The sequence below is a fragment of the Dama dama genome, chromosome 15 (assembly GCF_033118175.1).
Source record: "Dama dama isolate Ldn47 chromosome 15, ASM3311817v1, whole genome shotgun sequence".
NCBI lineage: Eukaryota > Metazoa > Chordata > Mammalia > Artiodactyla > Cervidae > Dama > Dama dama.
This window is the reverse complement of record NC_083695.1, coordinates 9,002,615-9,024,596: the sequence shown is the minus strand read 5'-3', so window position 1 is coordinate 9,024,596 and position 21,982 is coordinate 9,002,615. Positions and strand designations below refer to the sequence as shown.

Here is a 21,982-nt window from a genome sequence, read left to right as displayed (position 1 = left end):
TCCTTTATTGAGCCCATTTTTGCATGAAATGTTCCCTTGGTATCTCTAATTTTCTTGAAGAGATCTCTAGTCTTTCCCATTCTGTTGTTTTCCTCTATTTCTTTGCATTGATTTCTGAGGAAGGCTTCCTTATCTCTCCTTGCCATTCTTTGGAATTCTGCTTTCAGGTGGGTATACCTTTCCTTTCCTCCTTTGCCTTTCACTTTTCTTTTCTCAGTTATTGGTAAGGCCTCCTCAGACAACCATTTTGCATTTTTGCATTTCTTTTTCTTGGGGATGGTCTTGATCACTGCATCCTGTACAATGTCACAAACCTCCGTCCATAGTTCATCAAACACTGTCTATCAAATCTAGTCCCTTAAATCTATTTCTCACTTCCACTGTATAATCATAAGGGATCTGATTTAGGTTATACCTGAATGGTCTAATGGTTTTCCCTACTTTCTTCCGTTTAAGTCTGAATTTGGCAATAAGGAGTTCACGATCTGAGCTACAGTCAGCTCCCGGTCTTGTTTTTGCTGACTATATAGAGCTTCTCCATCTTTGGCTGTGAAGAATATAATCAATCTGATTTTGGTATTGATTGTCTGGTGGTGTCTTTGTGTAGAGTCTTCTCTTGTGATGTTGGAAGAGGGTGTTTGCTATGACCAGTGCATTCTTTTGGCAAGACTCTGTTATCCTTTGCCTGCTTCATTTTGTACAGGCCAAATTTGCGTTACTCCAGGTATCTCTTAACTTCCCACTTTTGCATTCCAGTCCCCTATAATGAAGAGGACATCTTTTTTGGCTGTTAGTTCTAGAAGGTCTTGTAGGTCTTCATAGAACTGTTCAACTTCAGCTTCTTCAGCATCACTGATCAGGGCATAGACTTGGATTACCATGATATTGAATGGTTTGCCTTGGAAGTGAGCAGAGATCATTCTGTCATTTTTGAGACTGCACCCAAAGTACTGTATTTCAGACTCTTTTGTTGGCTACGATGGCTACTCCATTTCTTCTAAGGGATTCTTGCTCATAGTAGTAGATATAATGGTCATCTGAGTTAAATTCACCCATTCCAGTCCATTTTAGTTCACTGATCCCTAAAATGTTGATGTGCACTCTTGCCATCTCTTGTTTGACCACTTCCAATGTGCTTTGATTCATGGACCTAACATTTGAGGTTCCTATGCAATATTGCTCTTTACAACCTCGGGGTTTACTTCCATCACCTGTCACATCCACAACTGGGTGTTGTTTTTGCTTTGGCTCCGTCTCTTCATTTTTTTTGTAGTTATTTCTCTACTCTTCTCCAGTAGCATATTGGGCACCTACCGACCTGGGAAGTTCCATCTTTCAGTGTCATATCTTTTTGCCTTTTCATACTATTCGTGGGGTCTCAAGGCAGTAATACTGTAGCGGTTTGCCATTCCCTTCTCCAATGGACCATGTTTTGTCAGAAGTCTCCGCCATGACCTGTCCACCTTGGGTGGCTCTACACGGCATGGCTTATAGTTTTGTTGAGCTAGACAAGGCTGTGGTCCATGTGATCAGTTTGGTTAGTTTTCTGTGATTGTAGTTTTCATTCTGTCTGCCCCCTGATGGATAAGGAAAAGAGTCTTATGGAAGCTTTCTGATGGGAGAGACTGACTGAGGGGGAAACTGGGTCTTGTTTCGTTGGGTGTGGCCATGTTTAGTTATAAAGTTAGTCTAAGTTTGTTGCTTTAATTATTACAGACATTAAGCATAATACTTTTAGGTTCTAGAAGCCAAATAAGATCTTTTTATATCTGTTGCAAAATTTGTCAGCAAGAAACATAACTTATATAGGTGAATGGAAACACAAAATGTATGTATACATACAATGGAATATTATTCACCCCTTAAAAGGAATGAAATTATGACATATATTACAACTTGGGTAAACCTTGAGGACATTATACTAAATGAAATAAGCTAGTTACAAAAAAGACAAGTACTTGTATGATTCTACTTATGTGAGAAACTTATAGAGTCACTTAGAGTCAAGATCTTACCGTCAAGATCACGAGGCATAAAATATCAATATGGTGGTTGTCAGGGGCTGGAGGGAGGAGAGAATAAAGAGTTATTGTTTAATAAGCATACAACTTCAATTTTGCAAGATGAAAAGGCTTCTGTAGATGAATGGTAGTAGTGATCACACATCAATATGAATGTACCATTGAATTGTACACTTAAAAAGGGTTATAATGGTAAATTTAATGTTACCTGTAGTTTACTACAATAAATAAAGTGATTGGTCATAAAAAAAAGAAAAAACTTGGTATAATGAAATTTTTATAAGTCAATCAGTCAGTCAGTTCAGTCGCTCAGTCGTGTCCGACTCTTTGCGACCCCATGAATCGCAGCACGCCAGGCCTCCCTGTCCATCACCAACTCCCGGAGTTTACCCAAACCCATGTCCATCGAGTCAGTGATGCCATCCAACCATCTCATCCTCTGTCGTCCCCTTCTCCTGCCCCCAATCCGCCCCAGCATCAGGGTCTTTTCCAATGAGTCATATATATACAAATGACATGAAAGCTTTTAGGTATACTGGTTAGGAATAATTATGTTTTAGGAATATCTACTATAAAATAGTCTCTCCAGGGAATTCTGTGGGATCCAGAGATTAGCACTCAGTGCTCTCATTGCCATGGCCCTGTGTTCAATTCCTAGTTGGGGAACTACAATCCCACAAGCCACATGGCCAAAAATAAAAATTAAAAAATCATCTCTCCAGAATTTGATAACTTGAAACTTTAGAGTTTACTAAATTAAGCTAAATGGTAGAAGTTTATTAAATATATAGGTCATTCCCAACTAAAATAAGATACTGTAACATTAATTACTGAACATAGGCTTCTTTTTACAAGTTCTGATCTGGTATCAAAGAAGAGTATTTAAAACTGTTTCAGAATACAATTAAAATAACCCTTCATTTTGCTACCATACATCTTTGTGAGGCTAGGTTTTCCTCATATATTTACATTGAAACATATCACAAGAGATTAAATACAGAGGCAAATACAAGAATCCTGCTGTCTTAAGCCAGGCACAAGGAGATTTGCAAACATTTAAAACATTGCTACACTTCTTATGACTTCTTTTGTTTTGGAAAAAAGTAGTTGTTTTTTGCAAAATATATATTATTTATGTTAACATGCAGGAATTTATTTTTCATTTTTAAAAATGAGTTAATAAATGGCTCTGAGCCATTTAAATTGTTGAATTTATTAGCATAAAATTATTCACATTTTCCTTTTACTATATGTGGAATCTGTAATGATGTCACTTCTGTCATTCCTAATACTGGCAATGTATATCTTAAGAGAGAAGATAATTTTTCCTAGTTATTCAGTCTACAGGTTTATCAATTTTATTGATCTTCTCAAAGAACCAGCTTTTGGTTTCACTGATTTTCTCTGCTGTTTTTCTTTTCTATTTCATTAATTTCCATTCCAATGTTTATTATTTCCTTTTTCTGCTTACTTATTTTATTTGTTCCTTTTTCCTGGTTCTTAAAATAAAGTCATAGATTTGAGACATTCTTCTTTTCTGATTTAGGTGTTAGTGATATAAATTTCTCCCTAAAAACTGCTTTAATGGCATCCCATAAATTTTGATATGTTATATTCTCAATTTAACTTAGTTCAAAATGTTTTAATTTTCCCCCTTTGATGTCTCTTTTGTCCCTTAGGTTATTTAGGAGTGTGTTCTTTAATGTCTAAGTATTTGGCGACTTTCCAGAGATGTCTTTGTTGTTTTTTAGTCATGTCTGACTCTTTTGCGACCCTATGGATTGTAGCCCGCCGGGCTCCTTTGTCCATGGGATTTTCCAGGCAAGAATACTGGAGTGGGTTGCCATTTCCTTCTCCAGGGAATCTTCCTGACCCAGGGATTAAACCTGAGTTTCCCTGCTGCATAGGCAGGCAGATTCTTTACCACTGAGCCACCAGGTAAGCCTGATGTTTTTGTTTTTGATTTGTAACTTAATCTAATTGTTGTCAAAGAATCTGCTTCATATGACTTGAATCTTTTAAAATTTATTTTATGGTACACAATGTGATCCATTTGGGAAAATACTATGGGTTATATGATAAAGTTTTAATGTGACAGAAATCTTTTCCTTATGATTTAAATCCTTTAAAAATATAACTGGCTGTTAAATAAAATTTACAACAATATATTATGATAAATTTTATTTAACAGCCAATTATATTTTTTAAAGATTTTGATCATAAGGAAAAGATTTTATATATTTACCCATGTAGTTGTCATTTCCACTGATTTTCATTCTTTGTATAGATCTAAATTTCCAACCATAATTGCTTTCCTTCTATCTAAAGGATTTCTTTTAACATTTCTTAGAGTATGGGTCTCTTGTTACTGATTTCTTTCAACTTTTTGTATGAAAATGTCTTTATTTCATTTTCATTTTTGAAAGATATTTTTCCATGCCGGGAGCCAGCACACGAGATCCTACCCGTGACAAGGTCATGAGGGAGAAAACCTGACGGGCAAGGCGGATCAGGTTTTCAGGGATTCCGAAAAGCTGCCCCAAAGCTGCCCCCGGCGCTCACCTTAAAGATGATATCTGTTTTTCTGACGCTTGCTTCCATAGACTACTCCCTAATTTCTGTGACACAGTCAGAAGGTCTTCCCCGATCTCTACCCAAATAAAAATCAATTTAGAACTTTAATCAATAAGTTTCCCAGGTGGTGGTATTTTATGAGATTATCCAGGGTGAAAGGAGTGTTTTAATTTAAACTCCTTGACTAGTAGTTTGTTAGCCAAATGCATTTATGCCCTTGGTACTAATATGCATCATTGCTTATAATATCCTAATCATAAAATAGCATAAAGAACCTGATTATATAAAAGCCCTAATAGACATAGAGCCTTTTTGAGGGGTGGAGGAGTCCTATTAGAAAACATAAGAAAAATTATTCTAATGGTGGTTATTGGGTTGACGTTTGCTTGCTGTGTTTTGCTTGCTGTGTTTTTGCTTTTAATGTGCTAAGGTTGTGTTATAGAAAGCATTGTTAATATAGTTAAAGATCTAGAGAAATAAGAGCTTAGCCCTAGTGTGCTAACAATGAGATGGTTGTTAATTGTCAGCCAGGAGTGCTAGGCAGAAGCTGCCTCACCAAAGTCGCAGAGTCAGTGTGGGGTAAACTTCTTAGATAAACGCAACTGACAACTTCTGCAGAAGGACTAATTTTTGTGTTAACAAGGTACTGTTGCCCTATGAGACTGTTACCTTTCAGTTAAGGTCACCATAGAAACAGAAAATAGGTTTACATTCACCTGACTTGCATAAAATGTTAATAGGCCCCAAGGCCAGAAGATAATGTACAAGACCCTCATAAACAAAGAAGTATGCAGAAAACACCCTGGTTTCATGAAGGACAAGCTGACGTAATGTTAAACTATCATCCCCTTAGAAATGTACTAACTTAGGGTATAAAAGCCATGGTAAAAAATAAAGCATTGCCAGACTCTGCCAGACCCTGCAAACACCCCCGTCTGGTCATTCTCTCTCTCTCTCTCTCTCTCTCCCTCGCAGACTTGGCCCTATCAAGGCTGGTCTCACGTGTCTCCTCTCTCTCTCGCAGACGCCGTTCATCCTGAGGGTACCCCCTGGATCCTGCCGAGGCTGGACCCCGGCATTTCCAGACATAGAATTTTGATTATAAAGCATTCATAATCCAAACAAAATTAATTTGTCACATTAAAATTTATTAAAACTTTAACCTGATTAAAACTTTATCATATAACCCATAATATTTACCATCTTCAAAAGGACAAACAAGTCTCTGGCTGACATTTAAAGTCTTTCTCAGACTCTTCCACTCCTTTGCAACCTTACCTCCTGTAAGAACCTTTACTTTATTATTAATTTTTACAAATGTTTATTTGTTTGGCTGTGCTAGGTCCTAGTTGCAGCAGGCAGGATCTTTGATCTTCACGGTGGCATCTGGGACCTCTTAAGTGCGGCATGGAAACTCTTTGGTTGCGACGTGTGGAATCTAGTTCCTTGACCAGGCATCAAACCCCGGCCCCCCACATTGGGAGTGCAGAATCTTAGCCACTGGACCACCAGGGAAGTCCCAAGAACCTTTACTTTAATAGGCATCTGCCCTCATTGTTTGACTTCTCACTATATGATGACCCATGCTGTATTGTTGTCTGTATATTTGCTCCCACGTCGCCTCACCCCAGCTCCCATTCATTCAAGGGCTAACTATACTTCTGTTCGTTTTGTGAATTTTACAACTCAAAAGGATCTCTTTCTGTCATATTTTTACTTCCTCTAAACCTTTAATAGCATTTACTGTCTGTATCAAGCATTTGACAATCCATTATCCAGCTGTATATATTTTCATTTCACTACCTGTACATACCTTCCCAAGAATATGTAAGTTTTTTGAGGTAAGGGATATGCCTCTTTAATGAAATGATAATTAAATTAAAAATTACCACTCATTTTATAAACAAAAAGATCTGCTAATTAATTTCTTAGGCATTGTCATCATCATCATGTTTAGTTCATATGGCCTTCCATCATTAAGATTTTGATACCAAGCAGCAGCTCTTGTAGATTTTGTTGATAGTTTGGAGTTGGATATTTCCTTTCCCTCATGTGGAAGGTTAGAGGCAGCCTGACTTGGGCATTTTCTTCTCCCAGGCTGGTAAGGCTCTTATAAAACCCCAATGGTTTAGGCTTTGGTAGGATAGTTTCTCTGGAGGGCAGGTCTTGCTAAAAATACAATGTTCAGGGCTTCTCTGGGGGCTCAGCTGGTAAAGAATCTGCCTGCAATTCAGGAGACCCACGTTCGATGCCTGGGTTGGAAAGATCCCCTGGAGAAGGGAACGGCTACTCACTAGAGTATTCTGGCCTGGAGAATTCCATGGATTATATAGTCCACGAGGTCCCAAAGAGTCAGACACGGCCAAGTGACTTTCACTCACTCACTCTGGGTATCTCAAATCATTCCTTTTCCTGCTTCCCCTGCTTATATTCACTGTAAGAACCTGGCCAAAATCCTGAAGGTAGAGTAATTCCCTGGTGGTCCGGTGGTTAGGACTCGGTAGCCTCACTGCCGAGGATCTGGTTTCAATCCCTGACTGGGGAACTAAGTTCCTGCAAGCTGTGAAGTGCAGCAAAAAGAAAAAAAAAATCTTGGAGGTAAAACTCATAAATGTGCCCCCTGCCCCCGCCCAGAGCTTCTCTCTCAGACTGGTCTGCACTGAGACCTCCAGGATTTTTGTCATTCACGGTTCAGGTTCAGTACCCTGGTACTGGCTTATGGAGGTGTCTGTTTGTGTGCTGCTTCTGGTAAATCGTGATTCTCTGTATTGACCCATTCATTGGTCTCTCCAATTTCTCCATGACATCACTCCTTTGATCAATCAAAGAATAATTGTTGATGTTCCACTTTGTTGAACTTTCTGTTAGGAAGAAGTGGTGACTTCCAAGTTCCTTACATGCTTGCCATTATAAAGTTTTACATAATTGAAAGCAAAATGACTATTTTATTGTTGTGTTGACCTACTTCTGTGGTCATCATGGATGGATCATAATTCAACCACTCTCTTATCATTGAATATTTAGGTGCTACTATTTTCATTTATCTCTTTTTTATACTTCAACTGAAATGATTATCTTCCTGCACTGAAAATTACTTTTTTGTATAATTTTCTTCTTAGATTCAAAATTCACATCCATAATCCTCAATCACAAACTCTATTTTTTTTTAAATGACTGAAGTATTCATAATCGATTGGATCCTTTTGTGGCAGGGGTGGGGAGTGGAGAGAGAAGGGTACTGGTCTCTTCTGGCAGTTGCACGAATTAAAATGAAAAAAATCTCTGAACATCACAAGAAGTTGCCTATTGAAACAATGAATGGTACAATCCCCTCTCTCTACAGAAGAAGTGAGAAGGTGTGAAACTGAGAGAGCTTTTATTAAATTACTGGTGATGGGCATATCCAAGATGCAAGTAAGGTGCATCCATTTCTATTAACCTATGAGAAATTCTATTCTGTAATGTGCAACCTAGGCTTCCCCTTGTGTTTTAGCTGATTTAAACCTCCCTTCATGCTGCTGGTGCCCAGTGTGATTTACTGAAGAAGTACTGGTTTTCCCACCGAGACTGCTATGTCACTAGCGTTGGTTATGGTAATTGACACGCAGGTCCTCTGCACTTGTGTTTGCCTTTGGTGCCCCCTGCCTTCCCTCTCTATGAACTTCCATCTCCTGACTCCTCTTCAGTTTTTCTTCCTTTCACAATGTTCCCATGTTCCCCAGAGAAAAACCTGGTTGGATAAAACTAATCGGTAATAGCATAAAACTGTTTACCTTTAAAAAGGGATCAAAATAATATAACACAAAGGAACAAAATGCCAATGGTGTAAATACAGGAAGGAAAAGTCTCAAGTTAAATAGGCTAACCACCACTTATTCTGTAAAATAGATGAAAAAAAATCAACTATTACTTATTTATTTGAACATTTCATAGTCTGGAAAATGAGAATAATGAAAACCTTTCAGTTGACTGAAGCTTAGCAAATAGATCAGCCTGTGAAACAGTGTGTGGAGGGGCAAGAGTATCAGGGGGCTTTCCAGGTGATGCTAGTAGTATGGAACCTACCTGCCGATGCAGGAGAAGTAAGAGACGTGGGTTTGAGGAAACCCAGGTTTCCCTGGGTTGGGAAGATCCCCTAGATGAGGGCAACCCACTCCAGTATTCTTGCCTGGAGAGTCCCATGGCCAGAGGAGCCTGTCGGGCTACAGTCCATAAGATCGCAAAGAGTCAGATACGACTGAAGTGACTGAGCATTCTCTTGGATCAAATTTGATTTTGTTAAGCAAGCACCTTTATGAAAATCATTTCCAAATTTTCTATTTAAAAATTTTAATTAAATGAGGTATACATAAATTAATATTTATACTATAAAATTAGAACATTACAGGCAAAGCTAAAATCTCCTTTTAAGTATTACTTTTTCTCATTCCTGATCATTTTCCTGTTGCCCAGATATAGTTATTATCAGCCATTGTTATGAGCTTGACACACATCCATTCTTTAAATAAAAACCAGCTTTACTGAGGAATAATTGCCTGATAATCAAGTGCACAAATTTAAAATATACAATTTTATAAGTTTTGACATGTGCCTATACCTATGAAACCACCACCACAAATACCATGTTGCAAGCATATCCATCATGCCCAAAGCTGACTCACTTTCCTTTGTAATCTACTCTTCCTTTCCATCCTCAGGCCCAGGAACCCATTGGTCAGCTTTCTGTCACTATAGATAGCTTAAATTTCAATAGGTTTATATAAATGGAGCCATATAGTATGTACTCCTTTCTTTTTTTTCCTGGCCTCTCTCACTGAGCATGGCCATTTGAAGATGCATCCATGTTGTTATGTGTATCAAGAATCCCTTCCTTTTATTGCTGAATAGTATTTCATTATGGCGGCACTAGTGGTAAAGAATCCCCCTGCCAATGCAGGAGATGCCAGAGATTTGGGTTCAGTCCCTGGGTCAGGAAGATCCCCTGGAGTATGAAATAGCAACCCACTCCAGTATTCTTGCTTGGAAAATTCAATGGACAGAGGAATCTAGTGGGCTACAGTCCATGGGATCACAAAGAGTTGAGCATGCACATACATATTTCATTATAAAGATAAACCTCAATATTTTTACTCATCCACTTGTTAATGAACATTTGAGTTGTTTTAGTTTAGAGCTATTACAAATAAAGGTACAGTAAACATTTGTGTTCAAGTTGTTGTCTAGACATGTGCTTCTTAAAAACTTGGGTAAATATCATACATGGATCATGTATGACCCACAGCAAGATCATGTGGTAGATGTATATGTAAAATTTTAAGAAACTGCCAGATGGTTTTCTGAAGAGATAGTACCCCTTAACATGGCAACCATTAGGACAGGATAGTTCCAGTTTCTCCACATGCTTGCCACCACATGATATGGTCAGTCTTTTATATTTTAGCCATTCTAACAAGTGTTAAGTAGTATCTCATTATGGTTTTAATTAGAATTTTTCAAAAGACCGGTGATGTGACCATCTATTCATATACTTATTTGCCATCTTCTTTGGTGAAGTATTTCTTTGTAGGTTTTGTCCAGTTTCTTTTGTTGTTTTTGGGTTGTATGTTTCCTTATGTATTGAGTGTTCTTTTTATTTTTGAATAAAAGCCCTTTGTCAAGTACATCCTTGAAAATATTTTCTCCCAGAAGTTGCTGGTCTTTGCATTATTCTAAGTTTCTATAGAAAAGCAAAAGTTCTGAAATTGGATGAAGCTCAATATTTCAATTTTTTAATTGATGTTGTATTTTTGGTATTGTACTTAAGAAATCTTTGCTTAACCCAAAGCCACAAAATTTCTTCTGCTTTCTTCTTGACATTTTACAGTTAGTTTTTATATTTATGAACACCTGTTTTAAATATGCTTTAATTACCCTTAGGTGAATAACTAAAGGTGGAATAACTGGATCATATAGTAGGGGATCATATAGTAGGTGTACATTTAATTTTTAGGAAACTGCAAAACTATATTATATCTGACTTCATTTTACCTCCTTTATTGGCTTTATTAGCCATAAATCTTATTGTGTTATTTGGTGGTTGCTTTAGAGTTTATTGTATACATCTTTAACATGTCACAGTATATCTTTAAATGATATAACAATTCTGTCTAAGAACCTTAGAAGAATATACTTCTACTTATCTCTTCCAGGTTTTTGAGCCACTGTTGATATTAATTTTACCTCTACACATGGTATAAATTCCACATACATTGTTACTTTTTTGCTTTAAAAAAATCTATGAGCCTTTAAATACTCTTAATAAGAAGAAAACTCCTTTTCTTATTAACCATATATTCATCACTTCTGGTGCTCTTCACTCTTTGCATAGATCCAAATTCCCATCTAGTGCCATTCTGTCTGCCTGAGGGATTTTCTTTAACAATTTCTGTAATGCAGGTCTGCCAGAGATAAACTAACTTAACTTTTGTATGTCTGAAAAAGTTTATTTTGTCTTCATTTTTGAAAAACACTTCTACTGGGTATAAACTCTATTGACAGTGTTTTCTTTCAATTATTTAAAGACGCTCCACTGTCTCCTGGGTTGCGTGGATGAGAAATCTGTTGTCATCCTTATTTTTGTCTCTCTGTAATGCATTTTGTTTTTCCTGTGGCTGCTTTAAGATTTTTATCTTTATCAATGGCTTTGAATAAGTTGATTATGTGGTGAAGTCATGTTCATATTTCTGGGGCTTGGGATTCCCTGAGATTTTTCCATCTGTTAGTTTAAAGTTTTCATCAAATTTGGGAAACATTCAGCCATTATTTCTTTAAATATTTTTGGTCCCCCTTCTTCCTTCCATTTCAGGGATTTCAGTTACATATTTACTAGGTGACTTGAAGCTGTCCCACAGTTAATTTTCACTTTTTAAAAAAAAATATTTTTTCTCTGAGTTTCATTTTCAATATTTTCAGTTGCTATATTTTCAAGTCACTAAAGGCTTCCCAGGTAGCTCAGTGGTGAAGAACCTGCTTGTCAATGCAGGAGACAGAGGTTTGACACCTGGGTCTGGAAGATACCTTGGAGGAGGAAACTGCAACCTACTCCAATATTGTTGCCTGAAAAATCCCATGGACAGAGAAGCCTGGCAGGCTATAGTCCATGAGACTGCAAGGAGTCAGATACGAATTATTGACTGAGCACATACACAAGTCACTAATCTTTTCTTTTGCAATGTCTTATCAGCTGTTAATCCCAGTCAGTGTATATTTCATTTTAGGTATTACAGCTTTAATCTCTGAAAGTTCTATTATGGGTTTTTAATATTTTCTATGCACTACCACATCTCTGATTAGCTTATTGAACCTGTAGAATACAGTTATAATAAAAGTGCTAATGTCCTTCTCTGTGAATTTTAACATCTGTGTCAATTTTGGGTCTGTTGCAATTGACTAATTTTTCTTCTGAGTATGAGCTTGTATTTTCCTTCTTCTTGCAAACCTGGCCATCTGTGTATTCCAGATATCATGCACATACCTTTATGGGTACTGGACGTGCCTGTGTTTCTGTAGTCTGTATTTCTTAAGCATGCAGTTAAGTTACTTGAAATGTAACTTAGCTCTGGGATGCAGCTAAGTTACTTGAAAAATGTTTTATCCTGAAATCCACAAAATTCTGTAAAGCAATTATCCTTCAATTAAAAAAAATGTCTAAAAGGGAACACTCTAGCATTGCTGGTGGGAGTGTAAACAGTTACAGCCACTATGAAGGATGGAGACTCCTTAAAAAGCTAGGAATAAAACCACCATATGACCCAGCAATCCCACTGCTAGGCATATACCCTGAGGAAATCAAAACTGAAAAAGACACAGATGCCCCAATGTTCACTGCAGCATTATTTACAATAGCTAGAACATGGAAGCAACTTAGATGTCCATTGACAGATGAATGGATAAAGAAGCTGTGGTACATATACACAATGGAATATACTCAGCCATAAAAAGGAATGCATTTGAATCTGTTCTAATGAGGTAGATGAAACTAGAGCCTATTTTGCAGAGTGAAATAAATCTAAAAGAGACAAATAAATATCGTATACTAACACATATGTATGGAATCTGAAGAGAGGGCACTGATGAATTTATTTTCAGGGCAGCAATGGAGAAACAGACATAGAGAACAGACCTGTGGACACGGTGGGAGGAGAGGAGGGAGAAGGGGAGATATTGGAGAGTTACATAGAAATTTACAATACCATATGTAAAATAGACAGCCAATGGGAATCTGCCATGTGACTCAGGAAACTCAAACAGGGGCTCTGTGACAGGCTGAAGGGTGGGATGGGGAGGGAGATGGGAGGGAGGTTTGGGAGGGAGGGGACACAGGTGTACCTACGGCTGATTCTTGTTAATGCACGACAGAAAACCACAAAGTTCTGTAAAACAATTATCCTTCAATGTAAAAAATTTTTTAAGTTTTATCCTTTTGGGTCTTGCTTTTAAGCTCTGCTAGCTGAACTGAGACAGTGCTTGCTTAGTCTAGGGACTAAGTTTTGTCCCAGAAGAGGCAAAACTCTTTCTGTGCGCGCTACCAAGTGCCCATGAAATATCAGGTTTTCTTCTCAGTCTCACTGGTACGAACAGCACTATTACTGGCCCCAAGTAAGCACCAATTACTGCTCCCTCTAATCCTCTCACATATCCCCCCAGTGGTCCTTTCCTGAGTTTGGGGTCATTTCGAACACGAGTGCACCTACCATCAGTGAGTGTTATGCTAAGGAGTCAAGGGGGACACGCCATCATCTCCCAGCATCTTCCTGGTCGGTCTCTATAGAGCTCTGTCCTGAGAGTTAGACAGGACAGCCTGGGTCTCCTCAGACTTCTAGCTGCATCTCTTCAAGTCAGGGAGTCCATTGGGCTCTGCCTGGGTTCCCTTTCTCTGCACTGCAATCTGGAAATTCTCTCAAGGCAGTAAGCTGTGGCAATCTTAGGAATCACCTTGTTTATATGCCAGCTCTTGTGGATCACTTTCCTTCTTTGTCTGATGTGCAGTGCCTTAAACACCTATCATTTCATATATTTTGTCTGTTTTGTTGCTGTTGTTATTGCTTCAAACAAGAAGATAAATCTGCACCCTCTTACTCTATCTTGACTGTGAGGCAAAGTTGACATGTGTCCATTTAAAAATTTTTATCTGTTGTTATAGAAAACAGAGATTGGTTTGTGCCTACCCCTCATCATTCCGCAACTTGTTGTTTTCATTTTTTTAAAAATTAAGCTTATTTTTGGTAACTTCTGTAAAATATTCCATTGCATGATTATATCGTACTTATCCATTCTCCTGTTGATGGACATTTAGGTTGCTTCTGATCTTTCCTATCACAAACAACGCTGCAAGCAGCAGTCTCAGGCATGTCTCCTTGCATCACGTGTAAGAGTTCCTTTAGGGAACGTACAGAGGTCAGATTGCTCTCCAATGTGATCATACGAATTTACATTCCTACAACATATGAGGACTTGTTTCTCCACAGTCTTACCAATAATTTATATTAGCAGCCTTTTAAGTTTATGCCAACCTGCTAGTTCATTATTGTTTTCTTTTGTATTTCTCTTATTTTTAGAAAGTTGAATCCCTTTTCATAGTTTTACTGACCGTTTTTGTTTCTTCTAGGAATTTTCTATTTAGTCTTTGCCTAACCTTACATTGAATTTTTATTGTATTTTAATTTGTTTGAATAAATGCTTAAAATTTAGATAATGCATATTATATAATATTCTATTTTATAATTATAAATATTTCATAATTACATTTTATTTTGTATCTTATAATTTTAAAATAGAACATTACTTGTATAATTAGTTTCTCTGAGTTTATACCCTGTTTTATGATTTTCTGTTGTCTTAATGGCACAGAATTTGAATTTTATGTGTTCAGGTTTATCAGAATTTTATGTCTTATGATTTTTCTCCTTAAAGAAAGCTTTACCTGTTACAAAAGTTATTAAGAGATTCTCACATATTCTCTCTTAATAATTTTTAAAATATTTTAAAGTGAGATATTTGATCTATTTGAATCTTACTTTTGTATATACAGTGAGGCAGGAATACAAATTGTACAGTTCCTATAAATAGCAAAATACCCTCCTAATACTGTTTCTTGAACTGTCCATCTTTTCACCATTTAACTGTCTCTATCATATAGCAGGTTTCATTAATCCACTGTTACTCACTATTGATGTATAAGATCTTGCCATCCTTGAGGGACATTCTCTCTCTTTGCTATTCTTTTTCGATGTGATCTTGATATTACCTTTCCATATGAATTTACAATCAGGTTCATGTTCCAGAAAAGGTCTTGTTAGTGTGATTCATTTTATATCAAACCTTTAGATTCATTGTATGCATGCTAAACCTCTTCAGTCATGAATTTGGTCCTAGTTACTCTATAGCTTTCTTTTCTGCTGTAAATGAGCTCATTCCTGCCCAGCTAGTTATAACTGGTGTACAAGAAAGCTGTTGGTGTTCCATTTGTGGAACTTTCTCTCTTGTCTGAGCCAGATTCACTAGTTCTAAAAGTTCTCAACTGACTCACTTGGATCCACCTTTGTGCTTTAGCTTAGAATAAATTCTAAATGACAAGTCGTCAAATTAATTTTTTAAATGATTGGTGATTTTGTAGATTCCAGAGTCACCAGTTTGAGCCTGTGTTCTACATTGTCAGGGTACGAAACACAGGAAATTATGCTCTCAGGTACTGACTGTGCAATTTTTGGTTGATCACTGATAACACTCACTTGCCCTCCTCACGGCAAAAGCAGAGCAAAATCTCCTCTAGCTGATTTTCGTTAGCTGGGTTTCAGGTTTTAACATATCTGTTCATCTCTTTGTACAGACTTTCTCTCAAAATCTGGAGCATGAAATAAATTGTTATATATAAAGATATTCACTAAGAAAGCAGCTGGAAATCATACCATGTCAAGGCACCATGACACGTGTGTGGTGAGTGAGACCCCTGAGGCTGGAGGAGGATTGCTAGAACAAATTTTAGTGCTCGCTGCCCAGTCTCAGCTTTTCTCCTTGTCCCTCTTCTTCTCTTCCCATCTCTCATGCCCCACCTGTGGTATTCTAAGTGTTTTAGCCAAATACCATATTGAGAATCACCCACACTGTGTTGTTCCCTTTTGGGGAAGCCAAACACAGCACAAAAACTGTGGTTTTCTAGCTCAATCATCTTGATGTGCAGATAATTCAAAGTAAGCTTATAGGTGTGTAGACAAGAGAGATTTAATCTTGTGTATGTAGAAGGGCAGGCATTGCTTAAGTGAAAAGTAGAAGAACCTTTAAAAACTATTCGTGCATAAATCAAAGCTACAGTGAGGTAACACCTCACAATGGTCAGAATGGACATCATTAAAAAGCCTACAGACAAGAAATGCTGGAGAGGGTGTGGAGAAAATGGAACCCTCCTACATTGTTGGTGGGAATGTAAGTTGCTTCAGCCACTATGGAGAACAATAGATAGTTTCCTTAAAAAACTAAAAATAGAAATATCACAGGATCCAGCAATCCCACTCCTGGGCATATATCTGGACAAGACTATAATTCAAAGGGAATTCCAGAAAAGCATCTACTTCTGCTTCATTGACTACACTAAAGCCTTTGATTACATGGATCACAACAAACTGTGGAAAATTCTTAAAGAGATGAGAATACCAGACCACCTCACCTGTCTCCTGAGGAACCTGTATGCAGGTCAAGAAGCAACAGTTAGAACCTGACATAGAACAACGGACTGTTTCAAAATTGGGAAAGGAATACAATAAAGTGGTACATTTTCACCCTGCTTGTTTAACTTCTATGCAGAGTACATCATGTGAAACGCTAGGCTGGATGACTCACAAACTGTAATTAAGATTTCTGGGAGAAATATTAACAGCCTCAGATATGCAGATGATACCATGAATGGCAGGAAGCTAAGAGGAACTAAAGAGTCTCTTGATGAAGGTAAAAGAGGAGAGTGGAAAAGCTGGCTTAAAACTCAACATTCAAAAGATGAAGATCATGGCATCTGGTTCCATCACTTCATGGAAAATAGAAGGGGGAAAAGTAGAAGCAATGACAGACTTTATTTTCCTGGGCTCCAAAATCATTGCTGACAATGACTGCAGCCAAGAAATTCAAAGACGCTTGCTCCTTGGAAGGAAAATTATGACTAACCTAAACAGCATATTAAAAAGCAGAGACATCACTGCCAACAAAGGTCCACAGAGTCAAAGCTATGGTTCTTCCAGTAGTCATGTATGGATGTGAGAGCTGGACCATAAAGAATGTTGAACTCCAAAGAACTGATGCTTTTGAATTGTGGTGCTGGAGAAGACTCTTGAGAGTCCCTTGGGACTGTTAGGAGATCCAATCATTCAATCCTAAAGGAAATCAACCCTGGAGATTCATCAGAAGGACTGATGCTGAAGCTGAAGCTGAAGCTTCAATACTTTGGCGCACCTGATGCGAAGAGCCAACTCATTGGAAAAGACCCTGATGCTGGGAAAGATTGAGGGCAGGAGGAGAAGGGGGTGGCAGAGGAGGAGATGGTTAGATAGCGTCACTAAGTCAATGGACAGACATGAATTTGAGCAAACTCAAGGAGACGGTGAAGGACAGGGGAGCCTGGTGTGCTGCAGTCCATAGAGTCGAAATGAGTTGGACACAACTTAGTGACTGAACAACAACAGCAACATAATTCAAAAAGACACATGCAGCTGTATGTTAATAACAGCACTATTCACAATAGCCAAGACATGGAAACAGCCTAAAGGTCCATTGAGAGAGGAAGGGATAAAGCAGAGGCGGCACATATATAAAATGGAATACTACTCAGCCATAAAAAGAAGGAAATGCCATTTGCAGCAACATGGATGCAACCAGAGATTATTATACTAAGTGAAGTAAGTCAGAAAGAGAAAGACAACTATCACATGGTACCACTTATATGTGGAATCTAAACTATGACACAAATGAACCTAACTATGAAACAGAAAATGACTCATAGACATAGAGAACAGACCTGTGGTCGCCAAGAGGGAGAGTGTAGGGGAGGGATGGACTAGGAGTTTGGCGTTGGTAGATACAAACTATTACATACAGAATGGATAAACAAAGTCCTACTGAATAGCATGAGCTTCCCTGATGGTTCAGACAGCAAAGAATCTGCCTGCAATGTAGGAGACCCAGGTTTGATCCCTGGATTGGGAAGATTCCCTGGAGAAGGAATGGCTACCCACTACAGTGTTCTTGCCTGGAGAATTCCATGGACAGAGGAGCCTGACAGGCTATGGTTCATAGGGTCGTAAAGAGTCAGATACAACTGAGGGACTAACACATACCTACACTGTATAGCACAGGGAACCATATTTAATATCCTGAGATAAACCATAATGGAAAAGAATATAAAAAGAATATATATGTGTATAAATGAATCACTTTGCTGTACAGCAGAAGTTAACACAACATTGTAAATCAACCATATTCCAATGAAAAAGAACTATTTATGCTTTAACATATGCAGCAGGACATTGTGTCCCTGTCAAACAGTATTCACATCAGCAAAAATGATAATATTTTCCTTATTTAAGTTTTTCAGTTCCTCTGTTGACATTTGGGAATACATCATTTTTATGCATACATGCAAACCTACAGGGGAATCAAATGGTGTGAGACAATGAATGCTTAAAAAGGTCACCCAAAATAAAGGGCCATAAAAAGACATTTTAAAATTTCAAATATGAGTTTCACTCACATTTGGACAAGGATGTAAATTCACCTCTGTAGTAAATTACAGTGTATTGTAAAGATGAAATGGTTCTTGGCCTGCATTCTCTCCTCACCCCCATCCTATCCTCCACACAGCTGCCAGACTAATCCTCTAAAAACACCAATTTTCATATGCAACTTTTCAAACACTAGCTTCCCGGCTTCCTGTTGCTGAAAAATTGTTTCAGGTGCTTTTGTCTGGCATTCAAGGCTCTCTCCCTCCCACACTTTCACTCCTGCTCATTTCTTCCACTGCACACAGGCTGTGTGATCTTGGGGGTATGTAAAGGCCCATCTCGAGAATTCCATGGAGGTCCAGTGGTTAAGACTCTGTACTCCACTGAATGGGGCTGGGGTCTGATCCCTAGTCTGAGAACTAAGGTTCCAGATGCTGTGTGGCCAAAAAAAAAAAAGAGACCCATCTCCCAGCTGTCCCACTGAGGGCCCCATGCATCTTCCAGGCTTGTTGGCTCATTCAGCAATGCTTAGAAAAGCTATTCCTGGGTCATGTGCCAACCCTTAGAGTCAGGAGGCAGGGGTGATGGTGCCATTGCCTGATCACGTGGATTGACTGTGGAACGATGGTTCTCCAGGAGAAAACTGACATTCCCATTAGAAGTTATATAGCAAAAAACGACAGAGACCCATTACCACTGCCTTAACATACTCTAGTCAAACATCAGCAAATACCTGTTCAAATGAACTTACTAATCCTCATTTGTGCCTCTTCTACCACACATATGGCCTCAAGGGTTTATCAAATCAATTCAACTGAGGGATTGTCCCATTCTGGAATGTAAGGAGTCTCCTATGATCCTAAATCCACATGCTGTCATTGCAGGTCTAACTGCATACCTTTTGAAATAAGGAAGTATAACTTTTCATCTCAGGTTGCATAAATTTAAGTGACACCCAAAATAATGTAAAATGAGCAAAAGCAATATATTTCAGTGATGAATCAAATAAGCTATGTTTTGAGTTGCTGTTTTCCCCTTTTGAAGATAACATTTCTGATCACTGTCACTGTCTGTGCAAAGACACAAGACCAGCAGTCTTCCCTCCACTTTCAGTTCAGTTCAGTTCAGTCGCTCAGTTGTGTCCGACTCTTGCAACCTCGTGAATCGCAGCACGCCAGGCCTCCCTGTCCATCACCAACTCCCGGAGTTTACTCAAACCCATGTCCGTCAAGTCGGTGATGCCATCCAGCCATCTCACCCTCTGTCGTCCTCTTCTCCTCCTGCCCCCAATCCCTCCCACCATCAGGGTCTTTTCCAATGAGTCAACTCTTCGCATGAGGTGGCCAAAGTATTGGAGTTTCAGCATCAGCATCAGTCCTTCCACTTAAGGCTTTATAAATGAACGTCTCAAAATCTGCCTGAAAGCTTCCATGGCAAACTGTCAGTCTGAGGGTGGTTACCACCAAGCCACTTGGGCTTACATATGTCTTCAGTCCCTTTTTTTATACACATACCATTTCCTGTTTTAAACTTTCATCATCTCAGTTCTACTGTGGATGAGTATTTGCAAATCTGACTCCTAAAATTTCAGGGCTTTCTTACTTTGGTTTCCCAGGGCTTGGCATTTTCTTTGGTGCATACAGAGCTATCAATCAATCCATTGATCCATGCTATGTGTGAACAGTATAACAAATATTGGTTCATTTCTTGTAACAAAGGGAATAGGAACTTCTCACAGTAACGTTAAATTCCAAGGAAAGAATGAAGGCAGGAAGGTAGCTGGTTTATTTGTACCTACTATAAGCAAGGCACTTTTAGGTATTTTTATATATTTGTTTGTTGTTCTCGTTCAGTTGCTAAGTTGTGTCTGACTCTTTGCAACTCCATGAACTGCAGCACGCCAGGCTCCTCTTGTCCTCCACTATCTCCCGGAGTTTGCTCAAATTCCTGTCCATTGAGTTGGTGATGCTGTCTAACCATCTCATACCCTGCCACTCCCTTCTCTTTTTCCCTTAATCTTTCCTAGCATCAGGTTCTTTTCCAATAAGTTGGCTCTTCGCATCGGGTGGCCAAAGAATTGGAACTTCAGCTTCAGCAACAGTCCTTCCAATGAATATTCAGGACTGATGTCCTTTAGAATTGACTGGTTTGATCTCCTTGCACTCCAAGGGACTCCCAAGAGTCTTCTCCAGCACCACAGTTTGAAAGCATCAGTTTTTTGGTACTCAGCCTTCTTCATCATCGATCTTGGGTGGATTTATAACTTCACTGAGTTACAAAAGCCCTTTCACCGTGACAAGGCTGTGATCCATGAAGGGGATTTTTATATATACATGATTTCATTTCACTTTCACAACCCTACACATTCTTACAGACTTGGAGTTTCGGTTACTTACTAAAGTAACACAAACTCTTGGTGAGAGACCCATGAGTCAAACCCAGCATGTCTGACTCTTTGTGATTTATTGTGATTCTGAGATTCATGAGTTAATTTAGGTGCTATTAAGAAAAGTAAAACATGTCTATTTTAAAGAATGTTTTAAAACACTCTGCAGGCATCAGTAGAAGCGAAAGCAGGACAGTGTGACAACAAATAGATTGTATGGGAGCACTTTGGGAACTCTGGTGGATGATAGTTGTTCTTTAATTAGATTTTTGTAAATTTAAAAAATAGTTCCATTTGCATTACCCTTTAGAGTTCACCAAACACATGGGGAAAATAAAGTAATGAGGGGTTATAGTTGCAATTCATAATATCAGGTACAAAGAAATAGAATGAGAGGGAATAATAACCTTTATTATATATAGTGCATTTTCTTTAAAAAAAAAATTAACCTTAACGTGTGTTTCCGCCACCCGCCTTCTATTTGATATAATAAGACTGGGAGTGATAAAGCAATGAATTGTGGGTTTTGAAAAGCAAACCAGCTTTACAGCAACGCTTGAGGTTGTGTTGCTGACTTGATATGTGGTTCTTGACAACTAACCTCAGAAATAATTCCACCTTCATGAGAAGTAAAGAACCACAAACCAAACCTCAGAATGGATGCTAAAACACCCTTTTAAAAAATTTCCCTTCCTGTCAGAAGGCAGACCAAAAGGAAGTTCGTCCTCCCACCCACAAATTCCCCAGCAAGCTCTCCATCAGAAGGTCGACACTCAGCAGGACCCTCTTCTCTGAGCCTCTAGTTTCTTCCATGGCATATTCCAGAGAATAAGGCAGCGATCTGGAGAGTGCCATGGGCCTCAGGACGACTAAACAGATGGGGAGAAGCACCAAGCAGGCCCCTGGGCACCAAGAGGGTAGGTATGATAGATACTTTCTGGTTTCCTGCATTTTTAGAGCTGGGTTTTAGCTAGAGGCTGCTCCTTTCTGATAAATTGACTAAAAGCTATTAGTTATCTCTTTCCAGGTAATTTATACCTTTCAATTCTTACCTGCGAAGAAAGACAGAGATTATTTTAAACCCTTAAGAGATTCCTTTTAAATTACCTGTTACCACTGTATAATAAAAGATTTATGATTGATGTTAGATTTAGTTAAAATATAACCATCATATATATTCTTAGTAAACGATTCCAGTCATGCGCATGTAACTGGTATAAAATGAAATGAAAATTAAAATTTAAAAAGACTTTTTTTTT

At 38.3% G+C, this 21,982-nt stretch overlaps 1 protein-coding gene across 1 annotated transcript in view; it reads left to right on the top strand.

Moving 5' to 3' along the window:
* Window positions 1-21,982, top strand: part of EDARADD (EDAR associated via death domain) — a 107,817-nt gene that overhangs the window by 12,625 nt on the left and 73,210 nt on the right. The window lies entirely within an intron of this gene.